Raw genomic sequence first — 19448 nt, forward strand, 5'->3', positions numbered from 1 at the left:
CAAGGAAATAACAAGACCGCTCAGTTCTTGGCCTCTGAGAACTCACAGACCAATGGGGATAATGGGATGAGTCCATGGAAAACTGTAGCCCAAGGAGATCTGTTATGGAAGGGCCATAAAAGAAGTATAAGACAAACAATAAATCAGTCAGAGAAACCAGAAAATTTCCTGCTGAGTGAACCTGGAGAACTCTGATAAGCATAGCTGTAGTTTCAAGGATCGGTAGAGTTTTGAGAGGCAGAGCCAGGCGGAGCTCAAAAAGAGGAACAAGATACAGGTCCAGGCATAAGAAGCTTCAAATAAAAGCAGGGAGGCTATTATAGGGAAAGGTGACTCTGGATTTTTCAGAAAATGGAATCTATCAATAGCAATAAGTAGTGAAAAATAAGAAGTTTAAAAAAAAACAGAAAAGAGGACAGGATCAGTTCAGCAAAGATCTCAAATGTCAGGCCAAGGAGTTTGTATTTTACACTGTAGGTAGTGAGGAACTCATCATGTGCTATGTTTTTGTTTGCTGGATTTCTTTTTTCAATTAGAGAAGCAAATGGGTCAGAGCTCTACACCAGGATGGATGAAAGGAAGACTGGCTGGGCAGATTGTCCCGGCTTTCACAGAAGACCTTGTGATGCCCAGAGCAATGGCAGAAGAGGTGGACTGTAAGAGTCATTGGGAACACTGGGAAAACACATTAACAAAGCTTGGCATCTACTTGCCTCTGGGAGAGATGCCTGAATCAAACAACAGAAAAGTCTTACGTCAGGTTAACCGGAGGAAAAGTTCAGCCATCACTGAACCAGGAAGGTTCCAGAAGAGCAGCCAGGTAAAACGAATGGGCTGGCAGAAAATCCAAGTGGATGCATTTACTGCTTTGGTGGAAAAGAGAATTCAGGAGAGAGTGGCAGCTGCACCTGTAAATATGTAACTCCCTGCCATCGAGTCAACACTGACTCATCGTGATCCTGTAAGTCAGACTAGAACGCACCTCGCTCTCTGAGACTGTAACTGTTTACAGGAGTTGAAAGCCCATCTTTCTCCCACGGAGTAGCTGGTGGTTTTTAACAGGTGGCCTTCTGATTAGCAGCCCAATACATTACCACTCTATCACAAGGCTCCTGTAAATATGGAAGTTAGCAACAGCAATGAGGTGGTTGAGCAAGAGAAAAAATGTAGTAAAAATCTGGAAGAGAAAGTGGAAGATAAGGTATTTGTCAACTGAGAAAAAGAAAGAGTGGTTAGGCTGGAAAAGGCTGAGCATCACTAAACCAAACCAAAACTCACTGCCATCGAGTCGATGCTGACTCACAGTGACCCTAAAGTATAGGGTTGAACTGCCCCTGAGTTTCCAAGACTGTAATTGTTTATGGAGGTAGAAAACCCCATTTTTCCTCCAGAGGAGTGGCTGGTGGTTTCAATCTGTGGACCTTATAGATTGCAGCCCCATGTGTAACCACTATGCTACCAGGGTTTTCCCGCAAAGCTTTAGAAAAGAAGATGTTAGGAAAGGATGAGCAGTCAGCCTAGCCAGAAGCTTCAAGAAAACCATGCACACAGATAAGAATCCAAGAGAAAAGACAAAGGATTTGGTAACTGGCCTGCTATCAGTGATCTTTGACAGACAAGGTTGGACAGAGAACTCCTGTGTGAGCCACGGCTTGATGTCACTGAGGAAGGAGGTGAGATGGTACTCTGGAGGTTGGGGGTGGAAAGAGTATGTGTACAAATAGGGAGTCCATCCTTCAAAAGGAGGGAAGGTTGGAGCGATTCGGTGTCTGAACAAAGTACCACTGACCTGGGAGTTTGGAGCAACTTGGTTGCCCTTCTTCCTCAATGGGCAGAGTCAGGGAGACGCTCAGGGAAAATCAAGAGACCCTTCCCAATCCAAACCGACAGTGATGATCGTGGAAAGAAGTGGTTAATGAAAGAACTGAGAAACAAACAAAGGGTATTTTCATTCACACACTACTTTGAAAATGATGGAGCTACCATTTCCAGTATCTGCTGTATGAACTGAAAGACCTGCCGGTAAAGACAGGGAGCCTTCATTTTGTTGAAACTTAATGATTTCTCTTCTAAAGAGGAAAACTTCTTCCCTATCAGAAGTTTACTTACCCAGTGTCTACCAGGAACCACCTCACATAGTTTTTTCCAGACACACAAACCTGTAACCATCGGGGAATGTGTGTAAGTCTGGGTAGACTAGAGAAACAAATCCATGGACACACACATATGTGTCAGAAAGAGATTTATATACAAGAGGAATTGAACATTGAGAAAGCATCCCAACCCAGTCCAGTAAATGTCCATAAGTCCAATACTCGCCCATATGTCTGATACCAATCCATAAAGTCCTCTTCAGAATCACTAAACACATGCAATGATGCTGAGTGCAGGACGACCACAGGCCAGTGGGTGGAAAGTCTTTGGCTCCAGTGGCGTTGTAAGCATCTCAGCGCTGGCAGGGGTCTCTCTATGGCTTCTCCGGCCTCAGAGATCTGGTTGCTTGTCAGCTGCTATGTCTCCCAGGATGTGGCAGAGAGTCTCCCACCTCTAAGGAGGAAATTACCAGATTTCCCAGAATTCTCAGGAGAAGGCCATGCCCACACAGAGACCTCATTGGCTATCTTCAGATTGACAGCCTAGACTCCACCCCTACACTCTTAATCCTCAAAAAGACACCAGATTAGGTGACTACCACAGAATGGTATTTTGGAGAACCCAAAAAGAACATGGCAAATCCAGAGCTATGCATTTCATCTGCCCCCCCACAAGTCAAAAATCACTCTTGATCTTGGCAGAAAAGCAGCATTATGAACACACACACACACACACACACACACACACTCACACACAGAAAGATAAGTAGTACTGGGTAGCCAGGCTGCTCAAGTTCAAATTCTGCCTCTATTACTTATTACTTTTATTATCTTGGACAAGTTATTTTTTAAAACATTTTATTAGGGGCACATACAGCTCTTATAACAATCCATACATACATCAATTTTGTAAAGCACATCTATACATTCATTGCCCTTATCATTTTCAAAGCATTTGCTCTCCACTAAAGCCCTTTGCATCAGGCCCTCTTTTTTCCCCTTCCCTCCCTGCTCCCCCCTCCCTCATGAGCCCTTGATAATTTATAAATTATTATTTTGTCATATCTTGCCCTATCCGACGTCTCCCTTCACCCCCTTTTCTATTGTCCGTCCCCCAGGGAGGAGGTCACATGTAGATCCTTGTAATCGGTTCCCTCTTTTCAACCCACTCACGCTCTACCCTCCCAGTATCACCACTCACACCCCTGGTCCTGAAGGGATCATCTGCCCTGGATTCCCTGTGCCTCCAGCTCTTATCTGCACCAGTGTACATCCTCTGCTCTATCCAGATTTTCAAGGTAGAATTCGGATCATAATAGTGGGAGTGGGTGGAGGAGGAAGCATTCAAGAACTAGAGGAAATCTGTATTCTTCATCGGTGCTGCATCACACCCTGACTGACTCATCTCCTCCCCTAGACCCCTCTGCAAGGGGATCTCCAGTGGCCGACAAATGGGCCTTGGGTCTCCACTCTGCACTTCCCCCTTCATTCACTATGGTAAGATTGTTTTGTTCTGATGATGCCTTATACCTGATCCCTTTGACACGTCATGATCGCACAGGCTGGTGTGCTTCTTCCGTGTGGGCTTTGTTGTTTCTGAGCTAGATGACCACTTGTTTACCTTCAAGCCTTTAAGACCCCAGACGCTATCTCTTTTGATAGCCATGCACCATCAGCTTTCTTCGCCATATTTGCTTATGCACCCATTTGTCCTCAGTGATCGTATCATGGAGGTGTGTACCCAATGACATGATTTTTTGTTCTTTGATGCCTGATAACTGATCCCTTCGGAACCACATGATCACACAGGCTGGTGTGTTTTTCCATGTGGGCTTTGTTGCTTCTGAGCTAGATGGCGGCTTGTTTATCTTCAAGCCTTTAAGACCCCAGATGCTATATTTTTTGATAGCCGGGCACCAGCAGCTTTCTTCACCACATTTGCTTATTCACTCACGTTGTCTTCAGCAGTTGTGTTGGGAGGATGAGCATCATAGAATGCCAATTTAATAGAAGAAAGTATTCTTGCATTGAGGGAGTACTTGAGTAGAGGCCCAATGCTTAGACAAGCTATTTAACTGCTATATTTTCCTTCTCATTGTTAAAATGGACTTAGAAATAATTTTTCTGTATATATTCTCAACAATAAGAACATTTTTAATACCCTAAACTTAAGAGCCCTATTAGGAAGTTTTACTTTGTCACAGCAGGTCACTAGGAGTTGAAAATCAATTGGATGGCACCTAACAACACAAGTCTTGTTACTACAAGTGTGAGGATGATCTTCTTTCAAACTTTTAAAAGTTCACACAGATTTGTCCATTTAAAACCTCAATAAAAGTTCATTTTCTCAAATAGGCCACTGGTTACATTTTTCTTAAAGTCACTAGGGAGGGGATCCCATTGTTTTAATATCTGTGAAGGCAGCTAACAGGAACAAATACCACCATATCCTTTATAAAAAATATCTTGGATAGTCTTGGACCTTTTCTCTTTAAACAGATTTTAAAGTCAGTTGCTCAAATTACACAAGCTAACATTAAGAATTACATTAGAATCGCACCAAATCTATAAATTAATTGGGGAAGAAGGTGAAGTTTTTTATTTACTCCCAATCCATGCTCATGGTATATCTTCCTTATATGGAGAACTGCTTTAGATACTCTTTTGTGGAAGTTTAATATTCTAAAAAAAGAAAATACCTATATCAAATGGTGAAGTTACCATTCAGATAAAGTGCTTACTATGTGGAAGGCTTTCAATAAGGTTGCCTATTATGATTGTTTTGAGTTTCATCACAACTATATTAGATAAAGCCAAGCTCCTTAATGAAATGTACAAGGTTCTTGATGATCCGCCAACCCAAGATCTACCAGGCCAGCCTCAGCTCCTGTTGATCCACTGACCCAAGATCTACCAGGCCAGCTTCAGCTCCTGTTGATCCGCCGACCCAAGATCTACCAGGCCAGCTTCAGCTCCTGTTAACCTTCCTTTGAGCATGAGTATAGGAGACACTTCTATAGGAAAGAGTCTCACCTCCAATCCCCCTTGACCCTCAGATTCTTATCCTCCCTCAAGCCTTATCTCAATTGTCACCTCTTCCAGGAAGTCAATCCTAGCACTTGATACATTCTCTCTTGCCATTCCGCTTCCCCCTGTGTAATTACCTCTGGCCATATTAACATCAGACTTTAATTATAAATATCCCTATTTCCCACTAAACTCTGAGCCTAACACAGTTTCTGCCACACAGTAAACATCACAGACAAACATACCTTCCAACATGGCTGGCCAGTCCCATCCAGAGTTCATCTGGATCCTGTTGTCTTTGGTTGCAAGTGTAGGAGACTAAACTGAAATTTACCAAAGGTCTAATCCTAAACCCAACTGACATAGTGAGAAGAACATGGGATTTGGAACTTTAATGAGAAAAAATTCAAATATTGAATCTCTCAAATGACCACGATGAACTACCTACAGTTTAAAATGTACATCTCACTCCCTGTGTACTAAATGTCACCCCAAGGCTTGATTTCAACTTCTGGCTGTTCAGAGAGTGATCTTGTGGAAAGGTGACAAGGGAAGAGATAAAACGGATCCATCCACTCCCTTAAACACATCAGCTGCAGAAGAATCTAACAGGTATAGCCATATCTCCTCCACACCTTTAGCTCCTGGCCATCACCCTGATTCGTGTGCACACTAGTTACCAAGGCTAATCCCCCCAGTGGCCTTCCCCGAGGAACTCCTGGCACATGTCAGGTTTTCCCTCTGGTCTGCATAAGGCAGGCAACACGCAGGAAAACATAAACACAGGCCTAGAAACGCTCAGACGTGTGTACCTCTATCTGCCTCGAACTCTGCTGGGATAAAGAACCAGTTAGTTTCTCGAAACTGACTGACAGACAAGCAGTTTTCTCCCAGAGCCTCCCTACTCCACTACCCAGGAAATTCAGAGACTGCTATTCACAACAGTATATGCTGAAAACACCACACACACATGCGCACACACACACTCTACAAAGCACTCACCAAATTTAACATGCAGAGCATTAACTCTTCCTAATACCATACATCCTATTCCATAAATAACCAAAAGGGGGGGGCATTAAACTCTTTCTGAGCTCAAACCTCTTAACATTTTTCCCAAAACAAGCTTAGGTCCTCTTTTGAAGAATGGTAAATATATATGACTTATCTATCTCTTTGAGCTAATCTAACTACATTGTGATCCTATGTATACATTAATATATCTTAGAGTCACTATTTTTAACATTATGTACCTTACTGTGGAAGTCTTGAATTGAAATTGCAAATACCACCACTAAACTTTTACTAAAAAGCTTTCAAATATGTCAATTCATCTGTATCCGTAAATCCAAACAAGTGTACTTTCCGTCCATCTCAAGTGCATCGTCCAGTATTTTGGTTTACTGTTGAGGTCTTATTATCTCCTTCACAATATTGATGAACTTAGAGTATCTTTGATAGCACAGTAGGTTAAGCACTGGGCTGCGAACCACAGGCCAGTGCTTCAAGTCCGCTGCTCAGAGGCTGTCTGCTCCCATCCTTAATCTCAGAAGTCCTATGGAACACTTGTACTCTGTCATCTAAGTATGCTGAGCAGAATAGGGAGCCCTGGTTATGGAGGGGATCGTGTTGGCCTGTGATCCACAAGGCAGCAGCTTGAAGTCACCAGTCGCCTCTCGGGAGAAAGGGCTTTCTACTCTCATAGGCAATTACAGTTTCAGAAACTCAACAGGGGCAGTTCTACCCTATTCTGTAGGGTTGCTCTGAGTCGGAATTGACTCTAGGGCAGTGAGAACGAATCCAATGGCAATGGATTGACAAATTTCCAGTAGTTCCCTGTAGCCGCCGAGATAAAGGGCCAGCATTAAGCCTGGTTTTAGCTATATACTTCAGTCTAACACATCAAGGTCACCTCCAACCATAGCTTACCTGCCCTGTATGCTGTTTCAGTGGTCTCTCCTTCTTCTCTTACTATTCTGTGTCCTTCTAGCCTTCGGGCTTTGGAATGTCCTTCAATCCAATGCACCCTCTTTTCAGCCTAGCAAACTCCTTCTCAGCAGTTGCACTAGCTCATAGGTCTCTTCCCAACTCTCCCAAGCACTCTCTCTACAACTTCACAATAGGCAGTATGTATTGCTACTAGAATATTTATTGCACTGTATTATATTACTTTACCATTGTCAGCTTTAAAAAGCCCATTGTTACTGAGTCAATTCCAGCTCTACCAACCTTATGTAGCAATTAAAGTTACGGTACAGGGTTTCCAATGCTTTCACCTTCACCACACTCTCACAGCTTTCACCTGTGGAGAGGTCAGTGAATTTGAACTGCTGACCTTTGGTCAGTGCTTCACCACTGTGCCATATGGGTATGTTCTTATTTCTTTTAAGAACCCTCAGCATCTGGTTGTCAACTTAATTATTAAATGAGACCAAATAAAATACCGGGCAGATATCATCAGTCTCTATTTTGTACAGGTAGAATGGAAACGTGAACAACGTGACGATGTATGATGGGATAGTGGGAACTCTCAGGTGCAAAGGTCAAAGAAGGGAACTGACACCCTTGAACGGCTCGTCTGGCGACTCTGTGCAAGAGACACTGGTAGCTGCACTTAATGGGCACTAACCAGGAATCAAAGCTAGGTCCCCTACATGGAAACTGAGAATTTTACCACTGAACCACATCTTGCTTGTATAATGCTTGATTGTGTTAGATAGCATCATCATCATCATCGTCACCACCACGATGACCTCCACCATCACCAGTTTGTTTACTTGCCTCACAGGGTTGAAAAGCAGTCTGAAGCAATCAGATAGAATACAAAATATTATCTAAGAAATAAACCTCATAGCAAATCAGGCAATATTATTTAAAAATAACTGAAGAATATGAATTTTATATCATCAATTACTACCCCCTGGGTGTTACCAATGCATTTGCATTGGACATTTATGATTTTGGATATCCGTAAGTTACCTAGAAGGTACGTTACATTGAAGCTGTAGTAAGACAGTGCTTAGTTCTAAGGCAGTGTTGTAAGAAATGTCATCCAATAGGTATGATGTAGTGAGTCTTTAGATGGTGACTTATCCCGGCCAACCATCCAGCCTCAAAAAGTGTATTTTTACTTATCTGACCCCACTTAATCTTCAGAAAATCTTGGTGAAACCATTATCATTTTATAGATACATTGAAGAAATTATATACTACAGCAATACTTGTAGACTTCAGGTTTGCAAAGGTTTCAGGTTGCACCTCCTAAATATGTCCCAAGATGTTACAGTGTTAGAAATTATCCTAAAATCAATTATTCCCAAAACAAGCAAAGAATTAAATTCAACATCCAGACTGCTCACTTGTGAAATCAAATGACTATCCCAAAACCACCAATGGTGGAGTCTTCCCTAAAGAATCTCCACTCAGACCACAGCTCAGTCTTGCTTCTGGCTCAGAGGACTGGCAGAGAGGCAAGAGTGGTCAGGGCACAGATCTGCAGCAACGTGGCTGGTCCTGGGAGCCAGCCCAGGCCCTCAGTCTCACCGTTCTGTGCTTTAATCAAGTGATTCAGTCAGTGGCAAGAGGGGTCAGGCGTCTGTGGCCATGAGTAATGGTCACACAAAACACAAGTCTCTAATCAGAAGCTGGTGATGGCGGGTCTGTCAGGACTGAGAATAATGTTTATTCAAGACAAAGAAGAAATGCCTATTTGCCCAGAAGATAGCTGAACGCCTCTCTTTTACACTCTAACTCTGAACGCACGGTTTTGTACTCTTTTCCTGCCCTTCCCATTATTTCATCAGGCATTTATAAAAGAAAAAAAAACTTATATGGGAATAATAAACCAGATTTATTTCTGCCAGTAGGTGAGATTTGTCTCCAAAGTACACCATTAAGAAATTCTTTCATTTTGTCTTTAGTTATCTCCATTATTTTTACAAGATGAATGGAAAGTACTCTTCTAAGTTATAAATACTCAATGTGTGTAAAGAACTGCAAGCTTCTGTTAATGGTGTGGAAATAATTTGGGAAAGGACAGCGGTATTGGTTGCACATGATGCATGTAATCAACTTCACTGAAATGCACATGTAAAAATTGTTATATTGACAAATAGTCTTACATATATCCATATATAAAACCAAATTCACTGCCATGGAGTCAATGCTGACTCATAGCAACCCCCGGTGCACCTGTGGGTATCTGAGATTTTAACTGTTCATGGGAGTAGAAAGCCTAGTCTTTCTCCTGCAGAGTTACTGGTGGTTTTGAACTGCCGACCATGCGAATCATAGCCCAACTACACTATCAGGGTTCATATTATATTATATATATATATAATTTTAAAAACAGAACTGTAACCTGCTAAGGAGTACTGCAATATGTTTCAGTAAACACTTCATCTCAGGAAAGCAATTCATTTATCCATTCATCACTTCCTTAAACATTTCTTACATGAAGTCCCCACTGAGTGCTAAAAACTGTCAGGCATGTAGAAACAGAATTAAAACAAGAAGATTCCACTTCAAGTCCTAGATGGGAGTGAGGCCCTCATTTTCTTCCCAAATTCTAATTGTGCTTTCCTTTTCTTTCTTTCTTTTTTAATAAATCATTTTATTGGGGGCTCTTACAGCTCTTATAACAATCCATCCATCCATTGTGCCAAGCACATTTCTACATATGCTGCCATCATCCTTTTCAAAACATTTTCTTTTTACTTGAGCCCTTGCTAACAGTTCCTTATTTTTTTCCTCCCCAACCCACCCTTCCACCCCATCCACTGTCTCCCTTCACCCATGTTTCTGTTGTTCATCACCTTGGGGGGTTATACATCAATCATTGCGATTGATTCCCACTTTCTCCCCCCACCTTCCCTCTACCCTCATGGTATTGCTACTCCTATTATTGCTATTGAGGGGTTTATCTGGCCTGGATTCTTTGTGTCGAGAGCTCTTATCTGTACCAATTTTACATGCTCTGGTCTAGCTGGATTTGTAAGGTAGAACTGGTGTCATGATAGTGGGGGGCAGGAAGCATTAAAGAACTAGAGGAAATTTGTATGTTTCATCGGTACTATACTGCACCATGGCTGCTTTGTCCCTTCCCTGTGACCCTTCTGTGAGGGGATGTCCAATCCAATTGGGGTTTTCATCTCCACAGTAATCTAACTACAGGTCACTTTGCTCCACTGAACTTTAAGCTACTCATGGATGGGGTCCTATGTGCTATCAAGTTCTACAAAAGTCCTCGGCAGAGCGTCAATTTGGCAGTGGCAAGCAGAAAACACCGCATTCAATGACTTAACAGACAACTATTCAGTGACACACATGGCTTTATCACCATGATGAATTTACTTTCATTACATTTCTGTCAAACTATCCTCTCCTTAATTGCCCCAAAGCAGTCCTCCCCTCCCAACAATTTTAGCAAGTCCCAGATTAATAGTAGTAGATAAATGATCAGAAACTCTCTTCTATAAGGTGTGGAAGGTCTGGTGTTCCCAAAGTATTCTACAGGAAGGCAGTCTACTAGGAAGGCTTGTAGAAAATCATGAAGGGCCATTGGAAGTTAAACAACAGGAAATAGGCACATTTTCAGATACCTGATTCATCTGGGTGTGGCAATGCTCCACCAGGTTTCTTTTGGAGCAGATGTGAGTGGAAAATAAGCCCAACTCACGATACTTGTTTTTGGTTTTGTTCGGTTTGGGATCATAAAATTTTAAGACTGGAAGAAACTTTATCTGGTCCAATTCCCTTGCTTTACAAAGAAATCAAGGTGTAGAGAGAGGGTCTTATTAAATTCAGGTCCCACAACTTGTCTTTGGCAGACCTGTGGGAAGGAACCAAGTCAGCTGTCCCATTCCTGTCCCCAGAGCTGCTGGGCGCTGGGCGTGTGCCCGAGGGAAGCCCTCAAGGCAATGGCTATGGGTATTCAACTATGTCCCTCGAGGACCCATTGCCTTTCTCCTTGCTCAGATGTCTTCCTCCTTCCTCCTTCCAAGCCTCTGCTTTGCCTTAGGCAACAAGAGATCACTCTCTGAGTAATGCAACTCTGTGCAAATGGCCAAATCCTTGAATGCCAAATTTGGTTTAATTCTATAAAATGTGACTACCTTCTGATCTTCTGCTTGGTTCAGAATTGTGATGAAGATATACAAATATTAGCCATCAAGGAATCCTTTTTTTGAATAAAATGTAAAAGTAAGGATCTCTTAGAGGATTATGAATTTCAGTTGATTGTGGAATAATTTGGATAGTAGTAATCGTGTAGCATGATGAATGCAACCAATGCCACTGGATTTTACATGTAAAAATGTTGAATTAACAAATGCTTTGACATATATGTATGTATATAAAATAAAATAATTTTGAAATAAAATAAGTTTTAAGAGTTGGGGTTTCAATAGAGCATTTATATCATAATTAATTCAGTGAGGCATTGGTAGTTCATCATAATTCTTACCCTCCATGTGGGAGAAACCCCAAGCAGACCAAATTCATTGCAATTGAGGTGATTAAAATTCACAGCAATTATGTAGGACATAGTCGAACTGCCCTACAGGGTTTTCATGATATTAAGAAGAATGTGGCATCAGGATTGAAGGAAGGCTTATTAACAACTTATGATATGCAGATGACATAATGTTATTTGTTGAAAGCGAAGAAAACCTGAAGCACTTGCTGACAAAGATCAAGGGCAATTCAAGGTAAAGAAGACCAAAAATCCTCACAACTGAACCAAGAGATAACGTCATGACAAACAGAAAAAAAGATTGAAGTTGTCAAGGATTTTGTCTTGCTTGGAACCACAGTCAATGCTCACTAAAGCTGCAGTCAAGAGATCAAACGGCATGTTGCACTGTGAAAATCTGCTGCACAAGACCTCCTTACAGTGTTTAAACAAGGATGAGGACTAAGCGAGCCTTAACCACGCCTCGGTAGTTTCCATTGCCTTACATGCATGAGAAAGCTGCACATTGGATAAGGAAGACAAGACTCTTGAAAGTGGCATGGACTGCCAAAAAGACAAACCAATCTGTCTTGGATGAAGCATGGCTAGAATGTTCCTTAGAAGCAAGCATGGCTAGCCTTTGTCTCACATACTTTGGGCAAGTTGCCAGGAGAGACCACTTCTTGGAGAAAGACATCATGCTTGGTAAAATAGCAAGGCAGCGAAAAAGAGGAAGGCCCTTGACAAGATGGATTGACACAATGGCTATAACCATGGGCTCGAACATGAGAACAATTGCCAGTATGGTGCAGGATTGTACAAAAAGTCACTATGAGTCAGGGTCAATTCAATGGCACCTACAGACAGCAACATAGCGTTTGAAAGGCTGTAAATCTTTACAGAGACAGGCATCAGTTATTATCTCTATGCATCCTTCTGTGCTTACAACCCGGGAAACATAAAAGATAACATCGAAATAAAGTGGTAAGGATAAAATGATAATAATAATATAAAGATAAGACTACAAATAATGAGTAAGAAAGAAAAGTAAGGTAGCCAAAAAAAATGAGCCTTTACATAAGCAGATTGCCACATCTTTCTCCTGTGGAATAGTTGGTAGGTTTGAACCACTGACCTTTCATTACGCAGCCAAGAGCTTTAACTACTGTGCCACAAGGTATCTTCCACATGGGAGAGCTCGAATCAAGTCCATCTATTACACCTTATAAGGTAGATTGTCCATGGGAAATTGCATGTGACAATGATATTGAACAGTATCCATGGAGCTTCCAGACTAAACTGGACCAGGAAGAAAGGCCTGGTAACCTACTTCCCCAAAATCAGATAACAAAATCCTTATGGAACATAAAGTTCAATCTACAATTGGGAGGGTGGTGCAAGAATGACCAGAATTTCATTCCACGGCACATGGGTACCATGAGGCAAGGGCCAACAGCTGTGGATAGCAACAACAATGCTAATTAGATTCCAGCCTGCTGTAAAGAATGCCTTTGATCTTTCTATGATGGAAGATTAAAGATATATGGATATGACATCCAATTCTTGTCACCAAAAATAATTCTTGGCATTTGGTTCTTGTGGTGGCAATAGTACAGGAAAGCAGAATAGGTGTCATTATCCTGCACTCCCAGCAGAGGAAACGGGCTCAGAGAAACTCCCTGTCATACGTAGGTCCTCCCACCCATGGCCAGAGTGGAGCCTGACTCATGGCGACCCCAGGGTAAAGCAGGCACACAGGTTATAACATGCACTCCAGAGTGGAGGGGTCTTTCCTGTTCGCTGTGTAAATTAGCTTTAGAATTTTCTGCTGTGAAATTTCACAAATCACCTCTTCAGAGTTACCTTTTCTGGGACATTTGGGACATTGAACAAGGAACGGCGTGGGCCTTCAGTGGCAACCCTGCAGCAGGCACTCCTCTCTGCAGGAAACTAAGTAACACAGCAAAATTATGAGAGATGAATTTTGGAGTATACAAATAACCTTTCGGGTGCTTTTAATTATTCCTAACTTAATCTCTGAACCCTTTTCGAAACAAATGAGATGGCTCTTAGCTCTGACAATCATTCATTCAAAAGCAAGGATTGTATTCATTTGTTGGTTTAATTTATTCAAACAAATGCAGAGAAACAGATTTGGCAGTCTATATCCCAGTGTAAGCATTGGTTGTTTCTGTAGATGGGTGTATTGATTCTATTTATTTATTATTAGTGCACACACTTATTTTTCTGCAATGAATAGGTATAACTTTTTTACAATGAATGCTATTTTCATTTTTAAAATGTAGTCTGCATCCTTCAAAATGGTCAAAGGTGTTGTTTCCAAAAATATTTGAGATCTCCATCACTATGAATTAAGCAAGTGGAAAATGCCCTAAATTCTCAAACCAAAACTTCTGCTTTGTTTCCTCATCCAGGCACTTGCAGTCCTCAAGAATGCATGACAAAGTGCCAGGACACCAATTTTATGGAAAGACTTTAGAAAACAAAACAACCCTTTTCTTAAAACATAAGAATGTCCCAATTAGACATATCATAAAATCTCATTTAAAATCGCATAACATAAAGCCTTCAAAGAAATGTTAAGCTCGCTTGGCCCACTCTGAACTATATGTCCAACCCCATTGCAACAGTTGCTAGTCTTCATGGCATCTGTTTGGGGGAAGTCTGGGAAACCCTAAGCCAAATACCCAAGCCATGGTACTTTCAATTATCTCATATGCATGTGAAAGTTGGACAATGAATAAATAAGACTGCAGAAGAATTGATGCATTTGAATTGTGGTGCTGGAGAAGGATATTGGAAGTATCGTGGGCTGCTGAAAAGACAAACAGATCTGTCTTGGAAGAAATTCATCCAGAGTCCTCCTCAGGGGCAAGGTTGGTGAAACATTTTCTTACATATTTTGGACATTTTGTCAGGAGAAACTAATTCAGAAGAAGGATTATATGTTTGGTAAAGTGGAAGGCCCTCGAGGAGATGGACTGACACGTGGCTGCAACAATGGGCTCAAGCATGGGGACAATTGTGAGGCTAACTGCAGGCCAGGTGGACTAACAACAGCAAAGCAGAGAACATCAGCTCCCCGCCCCCTTTTGAGAGCAGCAGCCATCAATACTAAGTCACTGTTCCTATTTGTTAAAGAGAAAATGTAAAGTGCTTTGGTTTTTTTCTCCATCTGCTATATCTTTTAAAATTCTTTGTAAAACAGATGGCAGCAAGCTAATCACCATTGAAGTCTGGAAGCCCACAGGTACACCGCCCTTGCCCGGGAGAAGTACCACTTGCTTCCGAAATTTTGAGGGTAGTGAGGCCCAGGCTGCCCCTAGGCTGAGTCACATTTCTGTAGGGCAACAGACCACTCGGCACAAGGTGCCAATTCATTCATTCCACAAGTGTTTACTGAGGGAAGTCTGAGAAAGGCCTCGCTGGGGACAGTGGGATCATTCACAAGTCAACCGCCAGGTCTAACGGATCAGATGTGGACAGTCAATCTTTTATTAGACCCCAAACCACCTCTCCAATAAAGCAAACAGCTTCACCCACTCACTACGAGCAGAGCAGGATCAGACAGGCTCTGGAATACTGCTACTACTGCTGAGAGAAGTAAAGACAGTCGCCAATTTCCTCTAGAATGACCAAGATTCCTGCTCCAGAGGTAACACTAAAAACAACAACCAAACCTCAGTGCCACTGGGTTGATGCTGACTCATAGCAACCCTCTAGGGCAGGGTACAATTACTGTGAGTTTCCAAGACTAACGATTGACGAGTAGAAAGCCCCTTTTTCTCCTATTAGTGACACAGCACCTCTAAAACACTTTGGATGGGGAGAGCTCAGTATTGTTAGTCATTTTTGTCATTCTTATTTCAACTTGCCCTTACTCAAGAAGTACAAGTAGAAAGAACACAAATTTGAAGGCCAGCTGTGAGACTCAGTGGCTATGTGCCGGAGACAGCTTCAGTCTGTGTGTAAAATAGTGTACCATCCTCAGGTGTTTTTGTGAAGATCAGGGGAATCGCTATGCAGTTTCAAGAAGACTGCCTGGCTCATAAGAAAGCACTTAATAAGAGTCAATACTGTCATTATCCTGCCCCTCACCATACCTTCATGTCCCTGGATGGGCCCTGCAATCTGATTTCTCTTGGGTACTACACCAAGTGTGAAGTGGGCAGAAGACCCGGAGGGCTGGAGAGAGGCAGAGGAGGGGGTGATGGACACCTTACATACACACACACACACACACACACACACACACACACATCAAAGCCTCAGCTACTTTCAGTCATCGCCTGACTGGTGCTCGGCAGCTGACAGCAGAGGCACCCACCCTACCCCGGAATGCTGCCAGAAGGGGGACAGGAAGCTGGGCAGTAGTTTGAATTCATCACACGTCCCAGTGTCTGTCAGTTGTCTGCCTGAAGCCCTACCGGATTTCCTCTTAATATCCCTGCCAGGCTGTATACTCCAATACCCGGCCCCACACCCCATCAGGAGGCTGACTGCATGATTCAGTCTGTTTTTATCTAGCCTTCCATCTCAACCCAGAGGCCACGGGGAGTGGTGCCCTTGGTCACCAACCAGCACTAATGAAAATAAAGAAAATTTTCATTAAGGCAGGAGATGGAACCCCTCAAGGGTCAAAGGGAACTTATTATACAGGGAAAAGCGTGGGAAGGGAGTGAGGAAAAAGAGGAGGAAGATGGATACGGAGGAAGAGAGCCACTTCCTACAAACTGGTGGAGCCCTGCAGCTTAAACGTTGAAGCACTTGGGTTTCCTCTTGGTGAGATGATAAAGTCCACCCGTGTGGTTTACAGCTCAAGGTGAGGCGAGCTTAGGTTTGTGGGAAGAGAATGCTACCTGAACTCTGCTTCTCTTCAGAGTAGAAATCGTTAACCACCCCTATTCTTCCTTTCCCAACGCTCTGTTCTAGGGAGAGAAAGATGAACCTTTCGGCTCTCGGAAAGGTACGCAGCCTCCGAAGGCCCCCAGGGTAGTTCTATCCTGTCCTGTAGCCTCGCTAGGAGTCAGAATGGACTTGGCATTGGAGCTTGCTTGGTAACCGCTCTACCTTTATTCACCTGAACCACCTGGGCAGCTACACCACTGCCAGGTCCGCAACAGCCCGGCTGGGATTCCTTCTACCCGGACAGCCCGGCTTCCTGGAGCCGAGGGTCCCCCGGGAACTGAGCTGCTCTAAAGTAGGTGGAAAATTGAGGAAGGGGGCTTCCTAGGAACCAAAAAGAGTTCACCCTTTCCAAGTGAGAAGACTGAAGCCCAGCGTCCGGTCCCACCTCCTTCACTTACAGCGGAGGAACCAGAGCCCGGGCGGGGGAGAAAAGTTGGTGCGGTAACCCAGCGAGTGGGCAGGGAAGCCGAGACCAGGACCGGGTCTGCAGTCCGAGCTGCATGCAGCCCCCCGAGGAGCGAGCGGGTCCCGCCGTCTCGGCGTCCTCTCACCCGCAGCCCGGAGCCCGGGGCGGGGCGCGTTACCTTGCTCCCGGCCAGGCGCTGCGACCTCCTCTATCCGGCCGGCCGCTGGCGGCTCTGCCAAGTGCCCTCGCGCGCAGGCGACCCAGGTGTCGCACGGCCACTATCAGCAATGAGGGGCGGGGCTGGCTCCCCGGCGGGCTGTGGGAGGCGCGGTGGGGGGGGGGGCGGGGGCGCGCTCCCGGGCGCACGGGCCAATGGGCGGTGCCCGCGCCCCGCCCCGCCCTCCCCGGAGCGTCTGGGGCCCCCGCGCGCCTAACTCGCTCCCTTTCTTGTCTCCGGTCTCCAAGCGCCTCAGCGCGCCCTAGCCCCCCCATCTCTCCTTCTTCTCAAGTGGACCTGGCCTCGAACCAACTTTTCTGTGCCCATGAAACAAGCCGCGCTGTTCTCTAAAACACCCTTCTGCGTGAGGGGGCCTTGGTGCCCCGAGCGCAAGGACCCGTCCGCTCGCGGGAGAGCGAAGGCAGCCCGGAGCTGGGAAGGAGGCATGTGTTACCCTCTGGGGCAGCAGTCTGCTCATTGGTGAGCTAAATAAAAATACCTCCCAGGTTGTCCAGACGATTCCGAGAGGTAACGCTGAGAAAGCATCTGATAGCATAATGCCTAGGGCTGGGTAGATGGTGAGTTGAGGTGTCCTGGGGCAACCCCCTGGTGAACTGAAGAAGAGGATGGCATGGCCCTGGAAGGCACTGTCTGGTGACAAGGAGGGCATATTGACACGTTCATGACGACGAAACCAAGCAAGCATCAGAAGGAGGTGAACTGTAAAGCCTCTTTTCCCATCTCCCCTTTCAGTGTTGTCCAAACTGAGGGTGGCCGCTGCCTACAGGAAGTTCTTCCAGAAGTCTTGCCTTTCTCAATCTTATACATGCGATCCCCAAGGGCCTAGGTCCGTGCTGGGGGTAAGGCTGCTAATCTGGTCTAGGTGTCCCCACATTGTGTTAATGTGTGTGGTCTGTCACACAAGCTTTGAGAGTCTACTGTGCCCTTGTGTTGGCTGAGAGAGAACTAGGGATGCAAACGATTGAATCAGCCACTCGCCTTGCCTTTGGAGAGACAGATTTGTAAATGATTTCAATTCAGGGTGATGTATGCTATAATAGATGAACAATGTGTTCGTTCACCTGGGGGAGGGGAGCATCAGACGCTGAAATACAGATGGGACCAAAGTGAGTCTTAAAAGAGGGCTATCATTTGGGCTAGGGAGAAGTGGGGAGACATTAGTCTGTGCAGACAGTTAAGTGGAGATGCTGGCCACATGTAACAGCGATTGCCCAAGGACTGTGAGCAAAGTAGAGCTGAAGCTAAACAGGGTAGACGTGTGAGAACAGGAGCCACACTTGCCATGTTGGAGAAAGGCTGTGCCCTAATGGTGGTGGCTGCCACCGAGTAATTTTGAGCAGAAAAATGGCAGGACCACATTTGGGGTGGAGTGGGGGGGCGGTTGTTGTGTTCCTTCATCTGAATTACTCTTAATAGGGATCCTTTATATATAGGTCTTTTCTCCTGCAGAAAAGCTATTAGGTTTGAACTTACAGTGTTGCTAGAAGCAGATCTTTGGGTTAGCAGATGGTCCCTTAACCATTGTGCAAAACAAACCAAATTAAAAAAAAAAAAACCCAAATGCACTACTATCCATTTGACTCCAACTCCTAGGGATAGGATTTCTGAGAGTGTAAATGGGGTCCCTAGTGGTGTAGTGTTTACCATTTTGGCTGCTAACTGCAAGATCAGCTGTTCAAAACCACCAGCTGCTCCACAGGAGAAAGACAGGGCTTTCTACTTCTGTTAAAGTAAAGTTACAGCCTTGGAAACTCACAGGAGGCAGTTCTGCCCTGTTCCGAGGGTCCCTATGAGAAGGCATCAACTCAATGACCGTGAGTTTTTGAGTTGGAGTCTGGAAAATTCAGAAGAAGCCATCCTCATCTTTATCTGGCAGAGTGACTGGTGAGTTTGAACTGCCATCCTTGCAGTTAGCAGCCCAGCACTTATCCCACAGAGCTCTTTTTTTGTGCCATCAAAAAACAAACTCACTGCTGCCAAGTCAATTCCCACTCACGGTGGCCCCAGAGGACAGGGTAGAACTGCCTCTGTGGGCTTTGGAGACTGTTACTCTTTGCAGGAGCAGAAAGTCTTGTCTTTTTCCTCCAGAATCCAAAATGCTGGCCTTGGCCTTGCGGTTAGCAGCCCAACTTTTAACCACTATGCCACTCATGCAGACTCTTCCTGAGGAAACAGCATCAATGCCTAACGCTACGGGAAGTCTAAGGATCATCTCCTTCCACTCAGGGGCAGGACTGCAAAGGGGAAATGGTAAGGCAACGTCTATTCAGGTAAAGAGGTCATGCATCTCATGTTCAAAGCTAG

At 44.3% G+C, this 19448-nt stretch overlaps 1 protein-coding gene across 1 annotated transcript in view; it reads right to left on the minus strand.

The window, feature by feature from the left end:
* SYTL2 (synaptotagmin like 2) overlaps positions 1-17173 on the minus strand; it is a 134083-nt gene extending 116910 nt beyond the window's left edge. The window contains exon 1 of the mRNA XM_075546398.1: positions 17085-17173. The gene's annotated coding sequence lies outside the window, so the exon portion shown is untranslated. The remainder of the gene's footprint in view (positions 1-17084) is intronic.
* Positions 17174-19448: the final 2275 nt, after the last annotated feature.

The sequence above is a fragment of the Tenrec ecaudatus genome, chromosome 4 (assembly GCF_050624435.1).
Source record: "Tenrec ecaudatus isolate mTenEca1 chromosome 4, mTenEca1.hap1, whole genome shotgun sequence".
Lineage (NCBI taxonomy): Eukaryota > Metazoa > Chordata > Mammalia > Afrosoricida > Tenrecidae > Tenrec > Tenrec ecaudatus.